At 38.8% G+C, this 23,648-nt stretch overlaps 1 long non-coding RNA gene across 1 annotated transcript in view; it reads left to right on the forward strand.

Annotated features, from left to right (window-relative positions):
• Positions 1-23,648, forward strand: part of LOC135304232 (uncharacterized) — a 295,038-nt gene that overhangs the window by 171,531 nt on the left and 99,859 nt on the right. Inside the window, exons 18-23 of the long non-coding RNA XR_010365651.1 lie at positions 8,532-8,626; positions 11,708-11,804; positions 12,318-12,448; positions 15,374-15,479; positions 19,656-19,884; positions 20,977-21,011. This is a non-coding gene — a long non-coding RNA (uncharacterized LOC135304232). The remainder of the gene's footprint in view (positions 1-8,531; positions 8,627-11,707; positions 11,805-12,317; positions 12,449-15,373; positions 15,480-19,655; positions 19,885-20,976; positions 21,012-23,648) is intronic.

Below are 23,648 nucleotides of genomic sequence, written 5' to 3' on the forward strand. Positions count from 1 at the left end.
GTGATCATTTTGATGTTGTACTTTTGTCATAAAGGAGAAGTAACTGGTAGTGCCAGAGGCCAGTCCTAGCCTCTCCTAATGGAGCTGAAATTTCTGGTGGTAGCCATGTGATATTAAGGGAATTCTGTTTTCTTGTGCTCAGCTTTTGCATTCAGATATTTTGCTAAGCAGTTTCAGTGCTTGGTTTCCTTTCACAGCAGTCATTTTGCAGTGTTCACAGGTGATGAAAATAAGTTACTTGTGAAAAATGAAAAATAACTTTGCTGGTGTTACAAAGTCTGTTTTGTTTGGAACACATTCCCTCAAAAGTGTTTTAAGTTATCCAAGCACAGATTGGCTCTGTCAAGCAAAGGCTGAAAAGGCTGGCTGATCATATCTGAAATGTGTATTTGAAAAGCATGTCCTAAATAAAGGCTGAAACTGAATAGTGAACAAAGATTTGGGGGTGCCTGGGAGGAAAATCCATCACTGATGTCTGAGCGAGCAGTCCCTGCTACATAAAGCTTTTGAGATCTCAGGTGTCACTGAATGCTGCCACTGTGCCCTTCGTTTCTCTCAGGATACTTTTGCTATTACTACAAAAATCTTCTCTTGGGCTGCTTTGACCAAAAAGAGGCTCAGAATTGTGCAAAGATTGTGTCCCAGCTGCAGAGGTGCCTGCTGCACATGGGAGGAGCAGAACAAGCAGCAGCCTCAGGATGTCCCACACCTCTGTGGGCACCAGAATTTGAGGGCAAAGGTACCAAATAAAAACCTGGTGCTGCTGTTGGAACAGGGGGAGGCTCTGACAGCTTTTGCTGACCAACACAGAACTGTTGGGGTTTTTGCAGCCTTCTAGAAAGGACATAGTAAATGATATAAAGTGAATGTTCAGTGTTTCAGATATTTAATTTTCGCTCTTCCCAGAAAAATGGGTTATAAATATGTATCAGAAGTTCCCATTCGTCCAAGTTTACACTGCAATAATTAATTTTACACTTTTTTCCCCCCTCACATGTTCTCTTATCCACCAAGTTCAGAGGTTTTGGCCTAGCAAATCACCCAGGAACCATTATTTTTACAGTTGCCAAGTCTGGAAAATGCTCATGATCCAGAGAAATGTTGTCTGTGTATTTATAATTCAGAAGCTGGAGGGAATTTGTTGTCCTTCAGCAAGCTTTGCAGTAAGCCTCCTATGTAATTTTGGAATATGATACTGATTACTTTGGGAGCCTCTTCATTTTGGCAGGAGCAGTGAAGCTTGTGCTTTGAACAGGAAAACAGCTTTCATGGCTTTGGAGGGTCTGTCTTCACTGTTGAAATTTGTTGTGAAAAGGTATCCAAAGCAGAGATTTTTGATTTTTTTCCTTCCTTAATGTCAGCCATGGTGTGTTTAAATTACAAACTAAAACTCCAGGATAAACTATGATTATTTTACTGCATGCTAAGCTGCATGAGTGGGGTGGCTTTTGGGATGGATTTATTAATTTTAAGCAGAAGAAGAACCTTTAACCCCTAGGGAAGCTCACACAGGACTCCCAGAGGCCAAACTAAAGATTGTCCCAGTCCTTTCCAAGCAAAGGTCACCACTAGAGGTTTGGGGGTTTGGCTGGTTCAAGGAATTCTGGAAATGGAGATACTGCACTGTGCCATCAAACCCTTGGACAAATTTAGCTCTGGTGCTGACTGAAGTGAGTGTGAGGTAAGTGGGGAGGTTTGGTTCTGCCTCTAAGATCCAGAAATGGGAACAAACTTCCCAGTGCTGATGGATCTGTTTGTGGGTTTTAGTTCCATAAGGGGCTGATAGAGAAAAATGGAAACACTGCCAGGTACCAGGCTGTGCTGAAAACTTCCCTGTGTGAGGAAAACTTTTCCTTTCCTTTTGCCCGTGGTGTGGTGACTTCATGGAGTGGATCTTATTTGTTACCCACCCAGCTGGCAGCAGCTGCAGGCAGGGAGGAGAGGCTGCAGGAGCAATTCCTGCACCAGGGGCCCTGCCCAGCCCCTCTGCCTCGTCCTGCACACTCACCTGCACAATTAATCTGAGAAAATACCTTGAAAGAGTCTATTCTATAAACTCTTTCTATATTATTTATTTATTTAGCTATTTTATTGATATTTATAGTTACTTACAGATACCTACACCAGCTTCAAGTACATTTATTTGCTGCCTCTTGGTTCTGAGTGCTGAGTAGATGGGTTGAATTCACTGAAGGCATTGCTGCTGAACTTTATCAAATGCCAAATCATTTTTAGGGCAGAAGCTTTTCTTTTTAAAATATATAGTCAACTAACCATAACTGTTTCCAAACTGCAGAACTTCTAGCATCTGGCTGTTTCTGTTCAACTGATAATTTAATTAAGAGTTGAATACTTTATGAAATATCTTGTGAAATTATATTTAGCAATAATGCTTTAATTAGTAAAAATTATGTTCTTGAGAATAATTATTTAGCAATATTTTGAGTTTAATTAACAGCTATATTATTCCAACTTTTATGCTATAATAATTAATACATTACTAATTCTGCTGGCACAATTAGAAGAAACTAATTGCTTGAAATTTTTGTGCCTATAAAAAGGTTAAATTAATTAAGATTACCATTAGAATAATTTGTACAAGATTTTGGGTAACTAATATTCTGGCTTATTTTCCTTGATGTAAAAAGAAAAGAAGAATTTATGAAGGGTTAATCAATTCCTAAGAAGGTGCATACAGAAAATATTAATAACTTAATGCAAGCACATTATTGTGCTGGTTTTGGCTGGGGTAGAGTTATTCTTCACAGCAGCTGGTGTGGGGCTGGGGGTTGGATTTGTGCTGGAAACATTCTGAAAGGAATTTGTTCTCCAGGACTTGAGCAGCATCTCATGTTGGGCAAGGTGGATGTTCCACACAGTGAGAGTGGAGATGGGATAATGCTTGTTAGACTTGTGAGGGAGCACAACTTCCTACATCTGCAAATACACCTAATTGTTATTTTTAACTATCTCCAAGTCTCCCTAGGTAATTTTAAACTGTATCTTTGTGTAATTTAAAATGCCACTGTTCTCAAAGCCTCGGTGAAGAACTTTTTGAACAGGTTGAGCTGAATTCCACTATAATCTCCATAAGAGAGGAGTGAAAAATAAGGCAATAGCAAAGGTGGTGGAGGCATTTTCTGCTCCTGAAATATGTCAGCTTAGAAGAATATAATACTTTGCTCTTACTTTGAAAAACTGTGAATATCCAGGCCACTGCTCATCACTTGATACTTTTTTTTTTTTTTAAGAAAAGAAACACCTGGTACTGTTACCATTTTAAAAGACTTGGGTGCTGTACTTTGTACCTTTTTACTCTATTCTCCACAGCAAATGCATTAATTTCCCCTTTTCTGGCATCATTCAAATGGGTATCTGAATACTAGACTATGGACCCATTTCTAAATTCTCTTTCTGGTGCTGGTGTGTCCTGTTTTCATACAAAAACTTTTCTGCACATGCAATGTCTTTTACTCAGAATACTTTGCACATACAGAACTAAGTCTGGTGGTTTTTGCTATCACATGACATTTATCATCTTCCAGTTTCTTTAGTGAAATGCCAAGAAAAAAGAAAAAAAAAACAGAACTATTTGCATTGAATGGCTTCCAGAAAGCACATTTTGTTCCCTGGGAGGTGTTCCTAATGGGGTGGCCATATAGATTTATACTGCTACACCAGATCATGAAATTTCTAAGACTTCATTATCTGGAGAGAGCTGTGATTCATGCTGGCAATTGGTGGAGAAATATAAAGCAGGGGAGAGGAATGAGCTCTCAGGTTGCTGATGGCTCTTCAGTGCTCTTCCAATTGCACAGAAATTTACTTCTGTAATTTTACTTTTGGCACCAAATCCTGCAGGTCTGTAAACACACAATAGCAACAGGTGAGTGGGAAGCAGATTTTTGTCTCCCTCTAAATGCTTCTTGGTTTAATTTATGTGTGTGCTCAGTATTTGTGTTCCATCAACAGAAAACAGTACAAAGGTGCTTTGGGAGTTAAACAATTGTTTCAGGATCCTGACACTTTTTCCTGGCAATTCAGTTACACGTGAATTGGTAGAATTAAAATCAATAGTCAGGTCACTCCTTGTCAATGTTTTCCTATCCCTCTGAACACTCAGAACTTCTGGGAGTAAAATTTAACATCTCTTGTCATGTACTTGGATGCTGTTGGGGATTTAAGAGGATTTAGGGTTGGTACTGCTACCTCACCATGCCCCTAAAAGTGTCCTTTCACAAAGAGAATTCCTGCTTTTTTATTGCCTCTGTATCTCGCATAAAGCATGCCAAAATGCCATCAGGAAGTTAGGATTATTATCAAATTTTGCTTATTTAGAAGATAAACTGTGGAAATGCTCTCTGCAGTTGCATCAATGGAAAGAATTTAGAGTTAATGTGGGTTTTTTTTAGAGATTCCTTGTGCTGAGAGTCACTTCCCACTGGATGGCACTATTTAATAAATTATACTGGGGAAGGTGATTGCTGCAACGAGCAAAGTTTACAGGACATTACAGAAGTGATATTTGGAATTGGTGACTGTATTCTGTCTGTTTTCCAAAGGGGAGCACTAAACCCGTTGGTCCAAGGAGCACTGAGGTTATTGCAGCTCTACACCCAGCAAGGAGCTGCTTCCTCAGGCCTCCACCTGCTGCTTTTGGTGTTCTATCAAACTTCTCATCTGACCTCTGCAAAAGGATGTAGTTTTTAAAAGCAGAAGGATTCCTTATTTTCTCACATCAGGAGGAACTTCCTTTTAATCTCAGGAGGAACTGATTTTAATGCAAGGCTTGATGGTCTTATGTATTGTTATGTATTGTTGAGGTCTGGTTCTATTTTTGTTCCTTAATACAAAATATCAGCAGCAACCATTCTGTAAGTTATCAGGGTTTTCATATCAGGACTGTAGCAGAAAACCCGGTGTACACACTTGGGCAATTCACAGCAGGAGGACTCCAGATAAAAATGAGACTGAATCAGTGTATTTTGCTGGAAAGTGAGAATGCTGGAATGCTCCTTTCCAGTTTTTGAAAGCTGATTGAAAGCATTGCTTAGCTCATAGATAGGTAACACTGAACTTTGAGTATACAAAAAAAAGGCCTTTTTAAAGAAATAATTCAAGGACACATCAAGCTTCATTGACAGGCAGCCAAGAAATAAACATTGAGTAAACAAATTAAAGAAAGGCATCCATCCCAGAATAATAATACAGCTGGGGTGTGCAGAGATACTGGGAGCAGGATTACAGCACAGGCTCTGCTTTCTTTTATTGCCTGATTCTTTCACTGGTCACAAAATTTCTGCTGAGAGGTGTTTATTTATTAGGAATAATCAGGGTCCAGCCCTGTGTTTTGTTTTGAGCATTTCCCATGTTTTTGTGCTGTGCATCAGGTGCCCACAGCTCGAGCTGTGTCTGCAACAGCAGCATCTCCCCTGGAGCTGGGGATGGTGTGCAGAACCTGCCACAGAACCTGGAGGAGTTACCAGCCATGGATCCAGCACACAGGAAAAAAACTGAACAAATCCTGCTCTGCCATGTTTTACTTTGTCAGTGCACAGAGATCTCATCTTGAGTTTTCCTTCAGCAGCAGCTTCTGCATTGCTGCGCTCTGGATGTGACACAGGGAGAGGAGAACCCCTACAGAGCATTGTCAGCTCTGGGAAATAACTCACAGGAATGTAAGTGTCCATCCTCTGCAGCTGATGGGAGTGCAGGCATTCCAGCTGCAAGTGCAGAACAGTGTCCAGCGCGGGACAGCAAGAAATGAGACTCAGAGCTGGCTTGGCTTTTGTCATTGTTTTGCTTCCTTAATCTCAGAGCAGGCTGTGGTGTTTCCTTTATACAACTTCTCACCTTCTGGTTTTAGCCTGGCAGGATAAATCAGATGACCTTTAAAAAGCAAAAAGCTGTTCTCCAAGCATTGAGACTGAGGGCTCTTGGACTCAAGCTCGGCAGTGAAGTCAATTTTCTTGTTATTAAACCACTGATACATTTAGTGTGGGCTACTTACATCATCTGACATTTTGACATCAGTCTGAGAGGAACCCTGGCCTGCTAAATCGGGATGTTATTTCTGATAAAGTCAGTTCAGCTCCAATTTCTTCTTTTAAACTCTGCTAAGTCTGTTCCGATAGGGAAAAAGTTTAAAAAAAAAAAAAAAAAGATAAAGTCCTTGCTAAAAGACTAAACAAGTTCACAGTATATTTACTCAGCCCTTTGTTTGGGGAATTTCAGCCTCAGCTGAAGCCTCTCTATGCTGCCATGGCATTGCTAATTCTGTTTGCATTAAAAATAGGAGAAAAATAGATTCATGTTTGTTTATAGTGAAGAAAAAAATTAACACATCCAATGTTTTATACATGTAAAATTTGAGTTTAAGTTAATGTAACTTACTCCTTTAGAAACCCTATTTTGTAGCTGTGTTCTGTGCTGCCAGCTGGGCAGTTCCACACCTGCTGCTTTCCCAGTTCTGGTGCTTTCTGTAATGGCACAAACCCTTGTTTGCTGCCAGTGGGAGAGGGAATCCCCCAGCCGGGGCCTGGAGCAGGGTGTGCTGCTGGAGCTGCACAGCAGGACAGAGTGGGAGCTTCTTTCTGACACTGATGGCTCTTCTTTGGGCTCCTCCTGTGGAAGCAGTCCCTGGCACATCCAACAGAGATGGGATCCACCAGAAGGATGTGTGGGACATTTCCATTGCTGCATCAGACAGACTCTGGGTTGGGCACAGGTTAAATTGTAGATCTTGGTCCTAATCACTGGCTGGAGTCACCTCCTGCTGCTCCAGCGTTCAGTCTTTACCAGCTCTTTTTGTCAGGGTTTTTGAAAGCACATTTTCTACCTTAGCAGGTAGTGGCTCAGGGAGTTTTTCTCTTCCTAATTGTTACACTCTGAGTGAGCCTTTCAAAGAATTGGTTTCTATTATGTTTTCTTTGACCTTTCAATATTAGTTTTGGCCTTTGTTCTTTGTGCCATCACTGACAATTGGCTCTCAAATACAAACCCTAATTTCTAGTTCAGCCAGTCCCTCAGACCAGATTTGTGGCAACAGCAGAAAGTTTTTGAGAGTTGTAGGAGTTTTTAATGTACTAGCAGATATTGTGCAACAGAGCCACTCTTTAATATTAATTTATGGATTTCATGTAGATCAGTGCTGATCTCCCTAGAATTCAGCAAGGATAAGTGCCTGCTCAGAGGGAGCTGGGAATTGGAGATGGAAGAGGCTTAGCAAGGCATTTGCTATCCAGCCTGCCTCCATTTCCATGTAGTTATTCAGAAATGCACTCCTCCAGCATTGCAGATAAATACTTTTTTTATTCAGTGGATCTTGCTGGAGTAAATCTGGTAATTCATAGGGCGGAGCAAGAAGGCTAAGTCTAAATGAACTGTAACTTTGTGTCTGTCTTTGTGGAATAGGCAGCTATTGATTATCTATACGTCAGGTAAGTCTCTAATGCCAGGAAGTAATTTTATTATGTCTCAAAGCATGCATTTAAGAAGTTATTAAAAGTTTATTCAATGCTGTGGTGAATGATCTGTTTAGCTACTACTCTGTCTTAATAAGTACTTTGTTTAAATATCTCATACTGGAGAATTTTAAGTACAGCGTAATGCAATTTCTTTTTTCTTACAATTCTAATTCCACCGGGGTGATTTTACAACATTATGAAGAAATTAATCTGTGACTTTTCTTTGTTTCGTGTTTCAAAACCATTTCAGACATGTCTGTTATGGCCACACACTCCATATTTCTCCATTTCACGCTCTGAGCCTTATGTGTTCCACGCATTTTAGGAGAAATCACCACGGGACTACGGGCAAATTCAGGTGCTTCATCATTAAAACATTCCTGGAGAGTTTCTCCAGTGATTAAGGACTTGAGAGCTTTATATTTTATAAGGAAATTGGCAAAATTCAGCAGTAAATTTGTTTGGCTTCCTTTGTGTAAAGTCATTCACAGAGCAGGTGCTGGGAAGGGAGTGCTGTTGCTGGGCTCTCCCAGTTTTGGTTTAGACAATTTTCATTGGGAAACTCACTCAGGAGGCAGGTGAGCAGAGCAAGGCAAGGGCAGGGCTCAGCCTGGAGCAGGCTGGGCAGTTTTGTTTTCCTGTTATTCCAGATTAAATGCAGAGTTTATGCTGAAGAGTTGAAGTGTCCCACACTTTTAGTGTCTAGAGCAAATTAAGGTAGACAGACCATAGACAGGACGGGTATTAATTGAATTTTATGCCTTTCCTCCCTGGTTTTAGCACTGCCAAGCATGGAAATAAATGCTATTAGTCATGTCTCCAAGCCAAGATTAGTTCTCCCAGCCTCTATTGTTATACTATGCAGATTCAATTGTGCTTTTGCTTTGCTGTATTTTGGATTCCATGATGTTTCCTGTTTTCAGTATTCAGTGTCAGAATTACCTTTACAGCAACCTTGTAGGGTGTGTTTTGGAGCAAGACTTGATACAGCATTTTCCTGTGTATTTTACACTGTGTTGCAAAACATGGACACATCAATTTGGCAGAATTTTACTCTCCTTCTAGATCTATCCATCCTCCAAGGGCAGCGAGTTCAGAAGCAGCCAATCAGTTCTACACTACATAAGGTGCTTTGGACATGATGGGAGATAATTGTACAGGTAAGAGCTTGGTGTAAAGGATATTTTCCAATACCAATCTAGGATCTCTGCAGTTTGTTGTTTGAGTCTCCCAAAAACCAAAGGAATTTAAATTCCCAAGTTTTTATAGCTATCCAGTCTTCTGCAGAACTCCAAGTGAATGCTAGATGAGTGTTCACATTTTATTCCTTGGAGTGAAGGGCTCAGAGAACAGTTTTATCTGGACTAATGTTTGGCTTTTGGAGTCTACTTGCATGGGTGATACTTGGGTTTGTGCAAAACATCATGGGTTTCAAAAATTATGGGTTTCATGGAGAAGATAGGAATTGCCCATTGCCCTGGTTAAGAACCCTTAATGAGGAGGACAAGAAAAAAAAAAATTAGTGAATGCTAAGAAACAAATTCTCCTCCTCTATCAATTAAATAAACTTTTATAATAAGTGAAGATTTATCTTGTTTCCTCCTGAAAGTATTTTGTAGAAACAGGGATGACATCTGAGTGGTTCAGAGTACTCCAGAGTGGGACACAATGAGCAAGTGAATGTTTGGGATGTTGGCTGCTAGGAGCCTAAAGAGGTCGAGCTAATCCTGTCCAAAATATCATCTTGCTGTTGTCTAACACAAATTCAGGCTGCATTCTTGCCTTTCCTCTTCAGTGACACGTTCTTTGACTGAAATTATCAGCAGTTCTTTAGTGCACAGCAAACTCAAGTGTTCCCAAAAGTGATTAAAATGCAGATCTTGTTAAAAATTTGATAAATCGTTTTGAAGGTGTGGCTTTTCTTTGGGTTTCTTAAAAGCTGGTTTTCATGGTGTTTTGAATCTGGTTTAACACCTCTATTTTTAATATCCATTTCAGAAGATCTATTTTCTTACTTCCATTGCTTTAGATAATAATTTTGTCTGTGCTAACTGTAATCTTAGAGGATATATAACCTAACAGGAACTGTCTGCTTTACTGCATACAAAAGATGGAATAATTTCTTCAAGGTTGCCACTTCTATTTCTGAAAGGCTGGAAGGGAATGTCTGTATTTGCAGCTCCCTGCAAGGAAATGATCTCTCCTGCAGATGCCAAACAAGCCCTGACATGTGACAGCCCAACAGGAATGGTTCCTAGAGTCCATGCTAACACAAGAATGATTTGTGAAAATATGGATACCACAAATATTACCAGCTTTATCAGTTGTTTAATTTACATTAATTTTCCCCGCTGAGCAATATATAAATATTCATGGTGCTATCAGATTAGTTTGCACTTTGAGAAGTTATCAGAGATGAGAGAGAGAAATATGGCATAAATATTTTAATTCTTCTGAGTATGTGGTTCCTTTGAATCCCTGATGATAGTCACAGTGACATTTTGAGCAGAAAAAACTTTTATAACAAATTTCATTCACGGGAGTAGTCACCAGTGAAGTTCAAAAGTATTTATTATAAAACTCTTTGTGAATCCAGTGGAATTGTTATCTCATAGGTCCTTTTCTTCTTTGCATGTGTTTGATCAATATTGGTTGAACTATGGCCAGACTTTGAAGGCAATAAATGAGTTGTTAATGAGCTGGTCCTTGCCCTGGTGTCCATTGCTGAGAACCATGCGAGCGATTTTCATTTTTCACACTTTGGAAAGGAGCGCTGAGCACGGGAAAGTTATGGAAGCAAAACACACAATTAACCCCAGGGAAGGGGGAAGTGGCATTAATTTCAGTCTCGTAGGTAGCAGCCACTGAAGTCAGTGGGAAACTTTGAGGGTTTATCTCTATTATTGGATGAGGGTGACCCCTGTTCCTGCTGTATTAACCTCAAAGTGTGGGAAAGCAACAGGACGTGTTTTACAGCTGGAGCTCCATTCCTTACCTTCCCACGCCGAAGAACGTTCATTTGACCTGACTGAAGTTTTGGTTTTTATTCAAAGCCAATGTGTTTCTCTCAGAATACTTCTTACTTTTTTCTTACTTTAAATTTATTCAAATATGTAAATGTTGGAAATCATTTGTTGTCTCAAAATATTAGACAAATTCAGTGAAACCTTTCAGCATCTCAGATATTTTCATCCTAAAGTTACCAGTTTATACAAAAATCAGAAAGTGGTTTTAGTATGATTGTCACAGCTAATTTTGTGGAGTTCTTGATATGAAGAAACTCTCAGCTTAATATTTTAAACAATTTTGGACTCTGCTATTAATTAGTGCAATTTTTTCTAGTTAGTATCTGTTGAAGATTGCTTCTAGTATTTAAACTTTTAATTTATAAGAAATTTCTTTATTTTACTTGCATTTTTAATTGCATTAATTATTATGATTCTAATAAGGGCTTGGCAACAGGATTAGAGACAATTAATGTTTGACAGATGGGTGTCACAGTGATCAGTATGCAAGAAATACCTGGGCAGATAAAGAGAATCTTGTCGCATTTAAGCTTCTGTACAGCCTCACTTTGCATAAACAGATAGCAAACAAAATCTTACAGGAAGTTTGCTGAGACAAGACATTATTCCTTGCCAAGAAACACCATTGATATTTTATAATTACAATACCAAGCTTGGTTGTGTCACATTGTGGGAGACATTTTGTCATCATCCTCGTCATTACTATTAATGTGTCTCTGCATGCAGGATAAAATACAAAGCTTTAGCCCTAACTGGGTTTGATCTGACACCAGTTTTTGCAGGATATGAATGAATTTTGTATCCTTGTTCTATCTGTTCTCAACGCTCCCAAACAGCCAGGCAGTAACAGCAATGCTCTTGGCTTCCTTTTCACTTGAAGAAAGTGAAAAGAATTTCAGTGTTTTCTTCTGCCACCTCAATGTTGTGAAGACCTTCCCCTGAGTTTTGGGAGAAAAGGATTGTTATTCCAGTAATTGGGTAGTCTATGACAACTTGCTATAATTTCTTTATTAATAATGTTTCTTAATATGGAAAAATGACATCTTGGTGTGTTTGAATTCAGCTGCCCTGACAAAACTAATTGCTCCTGGAGATGCCATCCTGGGACGTGCTGGGAGTGTGAAAAAGAACAACTGCTGACTTCACTAACTTATTTTCCCAGCAATTTAACATTTTTTCACATAATTAGCTCTGGTGTTCTTCTTGGATTAACAGATCCACTAATAACATTGTGCTTTAAAAGCTGCAAAGTGGGAAGAACATAACGCAAAGCATATTCAAGGGGTGCCAGCTCATTATGCTGACAGGTTGGGTAAGTACAACACAGTTACCCTTTAACCTTCACAAATGCTTAAATACATTTCAAACGCAGCCTTGATGGTTGATTGCAAGTTTACAGATTTGTAGTTTACTACAATAATAAGGTAACCTCCTGAAATTAGCTGAGTTTTGATTGCAGGCAGATTATTTCTAAAGAGAGATTATAATTTGTTTTTATCTTCCACTTGATTAACTCAAAATCTAAGTAGAGGAAGGAGGCAACACCCCATAGATACAAATAGATGATATAGATACAGATATAGATAATATAGATATAGATTAGATATAGATTGATATAGATATGGAATGGTTTTTCTCATTAATCCAAATAATGCTTTGGAAGCTGAGGGGATGGCAGACAGAAGTACAGCTAAAATAACCAGACCTGCATGTCAGGACAGCAACAAGCCAAATGAATTTCTGCTTGGAGTGACAAAAATGGTAAAGACAAGCCTTTACAGCTGCCTTTTTTTTTTTTTTTGTTTTGTTTGTTTTTCTTGTGCAGATTTCCAAATCCTCAGAAGTTGCAGTGTGTTATGCAGGGAAATGCACACACGAATAATCTCTTCCAAAGCCCTTGCACAGCAGGCTGGAGCTGCAAGGAGAGATTCGTGGGAAAAACTGATGCAAAATAAAGTGAATAAAACTATTCTGAACTTCATTGAACAGGTTTTGAGAATAATGAGTACGAGGTGGTTTGATCAGTTAGGAGTTAGAACAGTCAGAAAAGCAGGAGGGTTAATAGAAAATCTAGAGCAGACTTGGAGATGTCAGAGAAGGGATCTGCGTTCAAAAGAATGTGTCAAGAACCAGATTTTGTTACAACACAGATGATTTAAAATTCATGTCTGCAAGCCTTAACCAATTGTCATTGGTGGAAATCTGGATTTTGAAGTAGTACCAGCATGGCTAGCAAACCCCACAGCTTTAAAGGGATGTTTACACGGATTATAAAATGCTAATTTTATCAGCGAGATGGAAAATGTAATATAAAGCAGTATGAACACAGTTATTTACCTCGAAGGAGATGGGCTGGAGCAGACCATATAGACCTTATTAACCTTAATTATCAGCCCTTGGGGTGCCCTAAATTCTTAGTCTATTAAGTATAAATGTTAATCTGCAGGGGCTGTAGACTCATCATGTGAAAAATTATTTGAAAATGCAAATGGGAACTGAAAGAGAAACATCCATCCACGTCTGATTAATTCCTCCCTGCTGCTGTCTGAGTGGATCTGCCCTCCCTGGTGTCTCACAAACACCAGCAGCCTGCCCATTTCCAGGCTCTGAGCCTTGCTGGGGTGCTCAGAGAGACAAATCTCCACAATTTTCATTACAAGAAATAGCTCTGGCAGGGGCTTGGTGAGCTGCCACCCTGACTGGAGCAGCAGAGGACTTTCAAATCATTTAAAATTATGGAATGGATGGGGTTGGAGGGGTCTTAAGGTTCCAGCAGCCCAGGGTGCTCCAAGCCGAGCCTTGGGCACTTCCAGGGATGGGAAGCCCCAAATTCTGGGCAATTTCCCTGCTTTATAGAACAGGATTGGTTCTCTGTGTGTCCTGCAGCCCTCCTTGTGTCCATGGCTGTTTAAAAGAGCTCAGTTCTGCCTGGCTGGGTTCCACAGCCCTCCAAAAAGCAGCTCATTTGTGGCAATCATTTCCCAGTCACACATTGTGCTTCCTCACTCTCTGCTGTTATGTAAACTCAAAATTTGACATGAAAATTAACTACAAACAGAAAAAAAAAGGACTAGAGACCATTCTCATTCTTAAACACAGGCATACTGAAAAATTTGAGTCCATTTTAATCCCAGGATTTCTATGAAATGAATCCTATTGACTTGTGAATGCTTCCCACATGAGAAATTCTGAGATTGACTGCTGTCATGGGCTGTTAGTTCTTAGTTCATGGAAAGTGGCTCTGCTTATTGATATAAATGGATTTCAAGCTTTCTAAATATGAAAATGTGCAAGTGGACTATACATCTTCACTGGTGCTGACCTTACTTTGATGAGGGCTTTGAAAAACTGTTTGATAAATGTTGGGTTTTATTTCATTTCTGTTGCCTTTTTTGCTAAAGTGTCTCCAATAGGCAAGGATTTCTGGATAATAAATTTCAGTGATTTGATATTTCTCTGTTCAGGTGAGAAAGAAAGAAAAGTCCACAGTGAAATTAAGATGTATTTCTTACAGACCTCACAAGCTGTGAATTCCTTGGCAATTTGTTATCTGGCATAACTAATAAAAAAAAAAAATAATAAACCAGGAATTGTAAATAGGAAGAATAAATCTTCTGTGAAAATAGATTGAATTGTCAGGGGTTTACAGCTGTAGAATGTGTGTAATTATTCAGTGGGTATTTCTTTTCCTGGGAATACAAGATAGGAAAATTGCACCTGTAAATTTATGGAATTTTTTTCCAGCTGAAGCGAGTACAGTTCATACCAAATTAAGAAAGACGGGAAAATTTTATCAAATAATACAATAGCTTAATAATGCTGTAATATGGGAGGCTTTCTGCAAATATTTACACATTCTGCTCACTTTAGAATGTTCTTTATTCCCAAACACATCCATCTATGAGGATACATATGTGAGCTTTAATGAGATCAGTGAGAAGACAATGGATATTCACCTTTTCTTACTGTTTAGCTATCTCTTCCCTCAGAGGAAAGCACACAGGGGTGTTTATTTAGGTTCATGCTACAAAAATCAGTCTACCTGTGCTCTAGGTCTCACTCTCTTACTAAAATGGGAGAACTTGATCTTGTTTCTCCACCACTGGATTTATTACTCCAATTTGGACATATATAACTCATAATGCTTTGGTCTGTATTGTTGGAATATTGCCCCTCATGTGAGTCAAAGCTGTGTTTGCCACTGTTTTAAAAACCTCTCTAGGATTTGGGAAGAATGGGTGGCATTTCAGCACAATCCCTTAACAATAACAGTAGGGAGTATAAAACACTCCTTTTCCATAATCAGTGCTACAAATAAATATTCCAAATGCAATGTGCAGGAGGTAGTTTTGGTCGTGCACTGAAAACTCTGGGATATCACAGGTTATTTTTTCACTTCAGAAAAATCTTCATTTCTTACATAAAAATTTTAGAGAGCTAATTTTTCATGCTACCATATGATATTCAAGATAAATTTTTCTTTTCTTTAGTGTAATTGGTATCTGTAAAAGTTACAAAAATCTCATGTGAATTCTTGCATTACAATACTTTGGTCCTCTGGGATTATTCTTTAGATCTGTTCTTCAGGGCAATGGAAGTTGGGAGGAATTAATTAAGCCTGAACTATGTACAGGCCTCATGCTGGCAGGATCTAACTGGTGATGCCAGATGAATTGCAATAATATTGTAATTTAGGGCAGTTGATAGGACTATAGCCTTGGAATTGTTAATGGAATAAAACTTTTATTAATATAATGTCTTAACTTTCCTGGTAGTTCCACTGACATATGCTTTACTCAGCCTTGTGTTTATTTTAAGCTGTCAGCACAGTATGTTCTAGTGAAGAAATTAATAAAAATATCTTTTTTTTTAACAATTTAGGCAGAAACAAAGATGGCAAACATCAGAACAGCAGAACCACTCGCTCTCAGGGCACTTCCAAGATGTTTCTGTTGCTGGCAGTTGTACCAACCCATCACTGTTTGAGGTGAGACAAACAAGGAACATCTGCAATCCTGTGGAGTTAAACAGCGATTACTGAAGTGTAACTCTGCACTCCCAGCCAAAATCTCACTTTTGGAACTCACAGCCCCTTGTGCTGCTTTCTTAACTTGCTGAATTTCTCTTTTCCCCACTGGCATTGGCAATTATGCATCCCTTATTTTTGTGCCTTTGTGGACAGATGTTCATAATTCACAAAGTTTGCTGGCTGTTAGCACAAATGATTTTGTCGTGGAAACATATTTTCAGATAAGCAGACACTGAATCATTATGGTTCTTAAAGGCAATTACTTAAATAAGTAATTAGACTAAGAGTCACAGTACTTTCATTTCCCAATTATAATCAAAGTGAGAGTGACTCAGACATTTCACTTTTATAGGAATGGTGACTATAAAGCAACTCAGAGCTTGTGTGTGATTGAAATAATTGATTTTTGGTAAATATTTTGAATTAATGAGTGTTTATTATTTTGTTAGAGCTTCTGTGGTAATTAATTATGTAAATAAAAACATCAACAACAGCCAGACTAGAAGTGAGCAGAACATGCAGAACATTTATGCTGATTTATTGTTACATATTTTTGGATTCTGCTGCTTCTGCCTGGGTGGAAAGGTTGAGGTAAAACCAAAATATTACTGGGACCGAAATTCTTGGATGTGATTGCCATCTTGTTGGAGGAGGGCTTGTTCGTTCTCAGCTGAAGTGGCTGTGAAAATGTAATTTCTCTTGGCTCCTGCAGTTCATCCCCAGTGTAATCTGGTGACTGCTCTGAATTGTGGTTAATACCAGCATTAAATGCATCCAACCAAGACAAACTCTAAATGGGAAGGAGTACCAAAATGATAAATTGATTTATTTCTGCTTCCATTTCCAATCTGGCTCTCTGATTTAAATATGCATTTTTGGTGTGGGTTTCTGTTGTTTGTTTTTGTTCTTGATGCTGATGTATTTTTAGGAAACTCAGATTTATTTTTTTTTTAATAGAAAATCCCCAAAGTGCTTGTATTTTTTTAATTTCTCTAAGAGGCAACTTGGTTGAGTTTTTTACAGAGAGCAGGGAAGGCTCATTCCATCATAACCCCCAAGATGCTTTTTTCTGCCTGTTGTCTCTTAAATGCTTCTGTTTAATGACCATGAGTAAACTTTTACAAGCCTCTGAGATGGAATAAATAGGAATTTTAGTCAAGTACACTGGGACCATTTTTACATGAAACTTCCTTAGGTTCATGGGAAAGGGAGCATTGTGGTGCTCTGCTTTGACCCTTCAGCATTTGTCCATGGTGAAATATTATTACTCTGCACTTTTTTTTCCCTGTAAAAATGGAAATCCTTCTGTCCTGAATGATTCTTTATATCTTTCTGGAGCTATGGTGTTTGTCATGCTGCAAATCCCTGACTGTGCAGCAGGATCTCTGCAATAGCCAATATCACACCTCTGTCCTCTGTCTGTCTTCATTTCGTTAAGGAAGAAATTCACTCTTAGTCTTTGGATTCTAACATGGAGAGCAGGGAAAGGAATCCCATCAATCATTTCAGGATGGATGCACTGGCCAGATCCACCATTTCTTGCTGCTTTCCTGCAGAATTTTGGAGAAGCAGGTATTGGGCTAGAGAAAGAAAAGTGGATTGGGAAAATGATCCTTTGGTGGAACTCCATCAGAGCTGGAAGCTGCTGCCCCCAGCAGCAAGGCTTTAACCAATAAATGTGGGTTTTAAAAGTGGTTTTGCCTTTGAGAAGTAAGAATCCTTGAGATGCCTTTGCTTTTGGAAGCTGTAATAACCCTCCAAATGTGATTTGTACTTTAAAAGCTTATTTACAGAAGACAGACCACCGCTAATGACATTTGCATGGAAATTTCCCCAATGAATATTTATAAATATGAAATATGAATACAGCACAGTGTAGTGCATGTCCTGGCACACACATTTCTATCCACAGATGTATGGGTTTTGTTGAACTCAGCACAAGTGACAAATCTCCCAGGGAAACACCAAACAGCTTGTTCCACATACAGATGTTCCTTTGGCATCTTATTAGAAAGACTTGAAAACATACTGTTTTACTGGCAATAAAGCAGCAATAATGTCTTAATAGAATCTGAAAGAATAACTAAGTACTTCAAATGCCTGGAAAAAAGGGATAATTGAAGTTGCTTTGGGTTTAAGCCTCAGTAATTTCTTGCTTTATAATAACTCAGGTGACTGTCTATCTAATGAAATGCAGTAAAGTAAGAGCACGTTATTGATTGAGAATTTAAATGTTTGCTTGTATCTGCAGTGTGTCTCTGTGATACTCATCATTGTAATGGAAGAAACAAATCATTTCAATTATAGCTCATTATGCTTAACACAAGAAGTAACTCACTTGCACAGAGACTTTTCTAAAACTTTGCTAAAATTTTGATGAGCACGTTGCAAACTAATCTCACAAATAACTTGTACTCCCAGGTTTTTTGTTAAAGTGTGATCACTGCCGATGTCAGGCTTATTAATTCAAAATACTCTGAGCTCCACAGTTAGATTGCTGTTATCATTTTTAAAATAAGGCAATTTAATTGTTCTGAATATCATAACCTTTATGATTTGGTTCTCAAGCATTTCTCTGCAGATTCAGGCCTTCAGTATTCCAAAGAAGCAGGCAGCAGTTTCCACCCCACTTTAAGTGACAGATGGTATTTAAAGAAAAGCTGTGAATGTGATGTGAATGAGCAGCTTGATTTACAACGTCAAGAACCAATTTTATGCCTTTAGATGTTTTGGGAATGTAAAGGAACAGTGGAAGCTCTGATGATCAAACTGAAGGTAGCATCACCTCCCCCAAAACTGTGGAGGGCTGCACTTCCCAACCTAGCTCATTGTGTGATTCTGAGGTTCTGCGAGGCAGAATGTGTGTGAAAAACTTTGGAAAAGAGGAGTTGGAAACCATCAGTCTGTATAAACAATGTTTTCCAGCTTTTAGGAGATTTTAAATTTTCTTTTGAACAACAATCTGTGAGCTGAGGCTAATTCATGTCTTGACCACTGCAAATCACCAGGAATTTTTCAGTAAGAAAGGATCTCCTGGGAAAGATTTCAATGTACTTTGAGTGTTATCTGTCTCCATAAAGTTTAGGAACCAGCGCGTTCTTCAAGCTTAATTTTTGATTGTCCGGAAGCACAGTAAATAGATTTCTCTTTCCCTTCACTACTCCTCATGGGAATTAAAAAAAAAAAAAAGGCCACAAGTAGATTTTTATGGGTTTTTTTCCTGAAAATTAAATTTTGAGACAAGGATGTGAAGCAGGACTGATCATCACTGGGGGTTCTTTCAGGTCATTCTGCCTGGCCAAGGCTCTGGCAAAATCCAGACATTAAAGCAACTTTCTAAAGCTAACACCAAGTTTAATCAAGCTGAGCTGTTATGAATGATTGAGGAAGAATTGGAGAAGCTATAATAAAAACCCAATAGAAACAGAGTTCAGTGTTTTACTTGTGAAATGGTTCTTTGCTGGAAAACTATTTCACATAATTGCTGTGATATTTTCTGCCATTGCAGGCCAGGAATCATTTGTCAGATGTCTGAAAAATAACAATATGAAGTCTCTTTGAAGTCAAATTGTATGGATAAGGTAATTGAGAAACATTTCTTTCCTATCATTTATTCATCCCTCATTTGCGTGATGAAGAAGTATTTAGTTTTAAAATCAGCATTTCTTGGCAGACTTTACTTATTTTCCATTCTTTGGATCTGTTTTCTAAAAAGTGGTTTCCTTAAAGTTGATTTGTTTATAACTCTGTACTGATGAATTGCATCATTTTGGGTTATTCTCATAATATAACATTTTGAGTAGTTGGTAGGAAAAAGAATTGTTTTACTGAAGGCAACAGACAGCAGATAATGACACAGTTATTGTAGATGAGATTTACTGAAGGAGAAAAATCTTGTAAATAAGAATTGACATTTCAAGCAGTAAACTCTAACATTAAATAGTACACAAATAAAGCAATAGTTAGGTGATCTTAACAGGCTATTCCAGCTATAAAGTTATAATGAAGTTATATTTCAAGTCTCAAACTGAGCTGGAGATGGAAGACTTAAATGTTCCAATTTTCTCCAGCAGGAAAAATTCTATTCTGCCTTTTCCTATTTTGTGAAAGTTCTTTCACTCCTCTGGTTTTCAGGAGGTGCCAGAACTGCGTGGATTAGAGACAGAAAGGCTGAAAAATTCACCAACTTTGGGTTTGTCTCAGGATCCCCTGGAATGGGGAGTAAATCTGAGGGTAAATCTGATTCTGCAGGCCAGTTCCTAAGGACAATCTGCTGCTCCTGTGTTCCCTGCTGTTAAATACAGAGAATATTCATGTGAATAATGGAACATCCACCCCTTGTTCAAGAAGTTCTGCAGAAGAGGTATGAAAGTGTTCATAACAGCTTCTGATAATTCCCAAATGGGACCATGCTTAGCTCCTCCCTCATTCTAAAAATAAGCTGTGAGTTCTTCAGGTGGAAATTTTTGTGAAGGGAGGGAGGAGAGGGATTTTTTTCTGTCATAAATGAACAACTAAAAAATTTTCAAAGCAGTAAATGCATTTTTTTATATTAAAGGAAATGATCAATTTCATTAGAATTTCTCTGCATTAATACTTCTGGATGAAATTTTTGAATTAATAATTCAGATGAACTTTTTTGAATTAATACTTCTGGCATGACTTCATTTGAATATCTGCACGTTAATGGCATTGTCATTGTTTGTCAGAGTTCACTCAGCACCTTTTCACTGGGCTAATCAACTGCAGTCCTTCATGAAGGCATGAAACTTTATAGAGCTGTAGCCACGTGGTGATTGCTCTCCATTAGAAAAGACAACAGGGTTTATTTATGAGTATTAATTTTAATTAGTACATATTTGTTGAGAAGTAATTCAGCAATCATCCTTAGAAATGAGTTCTTGTCTATAATTTGTCTGTGTATGTACACACAACTGCATGGATGCAGAAGCTTTTATTAGGGGAATAAATTACTGGTTTAAATATTGGTTTTGAAAAATAATTTACTATTTACCCATTAGGGAGAGTTGTTGGTCTATCTTAACACACTGAAAATCTAATTTTCTTTTTAAAAAATATTAATTATTCCTCCTAGCCAAAAAGGACTACATCATTAACCCCAAAGCAGTGGTAATAAACAAAAATAATTTAAAAGCTTTATTAAGTTCAATTAATTGGTTGTAGCAGACTAATTTTGTCATGCTTTGCTAGACAGTGTATTGTAAGTAATTTTGATGATCTCCAATTGAGTTGGGCAAACAAGCCTGCACACTAAAGCAAAAATTGAATTGTCTTGATAATTACAAAAACCATTGGCCTGTTTGGTATTTGTGATAAATGGGTTAATTAGCTACTTTTTATTACATCTAGACTTTCAATGCAGCCCAACAGTTGATAATTTATTTTGCTTTGTAAACAAGTACAGTCAAAATTCTATTGTTCTGATTCGTTCCAGACAAAAATCTTTAGAGCTACATGATTTAATATTAGGTAAGTATGGAAGTGGATGGGGTTTTCATTATCTGCACTTGTTTTGGGGAATTTGTGGAATTTGTAAGGTTGTAGTCATAGAAACTCTTATTTTCCTTTTTCCTTGGTGTTTGTTTTGGCTTGTTGTCATTTGTGCAAATTGACAAAGTATTTTGAACTGTCTTGGTAAAGCTCTTCCTCTGACTCATAAACAATTGGAAATATAGAAATGATTCATTCAAATTAGAGTTCATCAGAAGTCTAATAATTAACCACAATGTTGAAATGTCACTTTGTAGTTGCCAAAATATTATTTTTGAGCAGTCATTTTGCTCGATATTTGTTTGGCAGTGCTGGATCTGAGAAGCCAGGTAAGGTTAGGGCTGGTTCTGTTTTCCCTCATAGCTGACCCCACTTTAGATCCTTCTCCTTGGAACAGGGTCTGTTAAACCTGGAAATCATCCACTATAAATTACTGATTTCAGCAGGGAGGGTGGAAAGTTTAGGCTTATACTTGCAGTTGATAAAAAAAAATAAAATCAATATTCTATGGTTTGGGGGTTGTTTTTTTTTAGGAGAGTTGCATTTTAAGATAATTAAACAGACATTCCTGACCCTCTCTCCTCTTCCCCACAAACATGGGTGTTCATGAAGTTCAACAGCACTTTCTAACGTGGTGGTATTGCCAGAAACTCTGATTCTCTGAGAAATCTAATTACTTCTTTCTCCATTTCAACTTTGGAAGGATTATTCAAATACTTTAGAGTCCTAACTGCACAGAGCACTTTAATCCTATTGTTTGGAGATTGTCATTCTCTGCCTTCTCCCTGCCTGCAGTCTCCCATTAGACACTGCAGGCACATCCTGGTAATCTCAAATTCCAGGGAAGTGCTATCTGGCAATCAATGTCTCCCTGCCCCTCTGTTTACTTTTCCACTCCCTGCATATTTTAAACTAAAAGAACCAGACTCACAATCTTCTCTCCAGCAAAGTACAAACTATGATTATAAAAACCCCTTATATAACTGGGATCCTGAGCTTGTGGATGCCATCTCTTCCCTTGGTCCTTCCTCAGAACCTCTGTGATGGTTCCAGATGCTTTCTGCTAACCCCAAATATTCCTCTGTTTGCTGTCAGGCAGAAAGGCTGCCCTGGAGAAAGAATTAACTGAGTGAAATAAATTCTAATCTCCAAGCTGACAGGGAGGAGGATGGGAGCATTTATCTCCAAGTGATGGCATGGATGCCAGCTCCCAAATTCCTGTGTCACACTGCAGGGACAGGGACTGGCGTTTTCTACTCTTGGCTCCAAGACCTCTCAGGGACAGGCAAGGTCAGTGTTTGCAAGCTCCAACCCAGCTCTTACCCTGCCTGCTTGGGGCACAGGAATACGACCAGAGAATCACAGGCTGGTTTGGGCTGGACAGACCCTTCATGGTCACAGGGACAGCTTCTGCCAGCCCAGCTTGCCCAGAGCCCATCCAGCCTGGCCTTGGACACTGCCAGGGATCAGGGGTCAGCCACAGCTGCTCTGGGGATCAGTGTTTGACTTTTGCTCTGCTCTGCCCAGTGTGGTTGTTGTCAGCAGCAGAACGTGTGTCTCAGAGGACATTTCAGGGTTTTGTGCTGTGCCTGGGTGTCTGCTGTGCTTGTTCTCAGTGCTGATGAGCGCTGCCAAGCCAGGGGTTGTACAAGGACTGTGCTTCAGTGACCCTGTGCCACAGGGCAGGGAGTTTATACACCCTAAAACCTGGGATCTGCACGGGATTGCTGCTGGGGAAGGCAGCAATGAAACCTTCACCCAAAATCACGAGGGGGAGCAAAGTTCTCTGCCAGGCAGCAATATGAGAGGGTTCCAGGGGTGGCAGTGGCCTCGGCTTTGGGTTGCTGTGAGGTGCTGGTGTCCTGCAGGATGGCAGCAGGTCCCCTTTGCTCCTCATTCTGTCCATTAAATGAGGAGTGCTAATCGTGCTGAAATGACTTTGCTACTTCACTTGCCTCAAGTACACACACCTGACTATCAAAATCTGTTTTAACCTTCATTAAGAGAAGAAAAAGTGCTTTATAGGAGGCAAGCATCTGGCCCAGGATTTCTAACAATTAGCAACTGGTCAATATATAAAATACCTGTTTCATTTCATTCCATGTCTCTATTTTCTTTTAAAGCTACTTAGCTCATCTCTCCATTCTCATTTCTTCCCTAGGATTTTTGTATGATTACAGAGCTTTGAAGCTCTGTGATTGTAATTTTTTTTTTCCAGTAGGCTGTAGGGCATAGTAGACTGGTGTGATAATAATGGCCCTAATTGAGATAAAGTTTAATGGTTTTTCTCACATGCTTCATCATTAGGCCAGTGGCACATTTTTTTGTCATCTTTTCTTGGTGGTTGTTGTGTTAGCTGGTCCTAATTATAATTAAATGTTTCAAGGCTAGGTTGAATAACACCTCTTTTATGCATGAGTCCTTTTTTTTTGTTTGTGTTATATTTTTAGTTGAGTTTTTCCCCTCCTCTTCTATTTCCTCACCATTATAAAAGGTTGAAATCCATCCTGCTGACCATCATCTGGAACACAATATTTCTATTTTTAAACTGGTTTTTCTCATTCAGTTCATGGGTAAACAGTTTGCATATAGCTCATCAAATCTGCTAATCATATT

This window comes from Passer domesticus, chromosome 7 (genome assembly GCF_036417665.1).
Source record: "Passer domesticus isolate bPasDom1 chromosome 7, bPasDom1.hap1, whole genome shotgun sequence".
Classification (NCBI taxonomy): Eukaryota; Metazoa; Chordata; class Aves; order Passeriformes; family Passeridae; genus Passer; species Passer domesticus.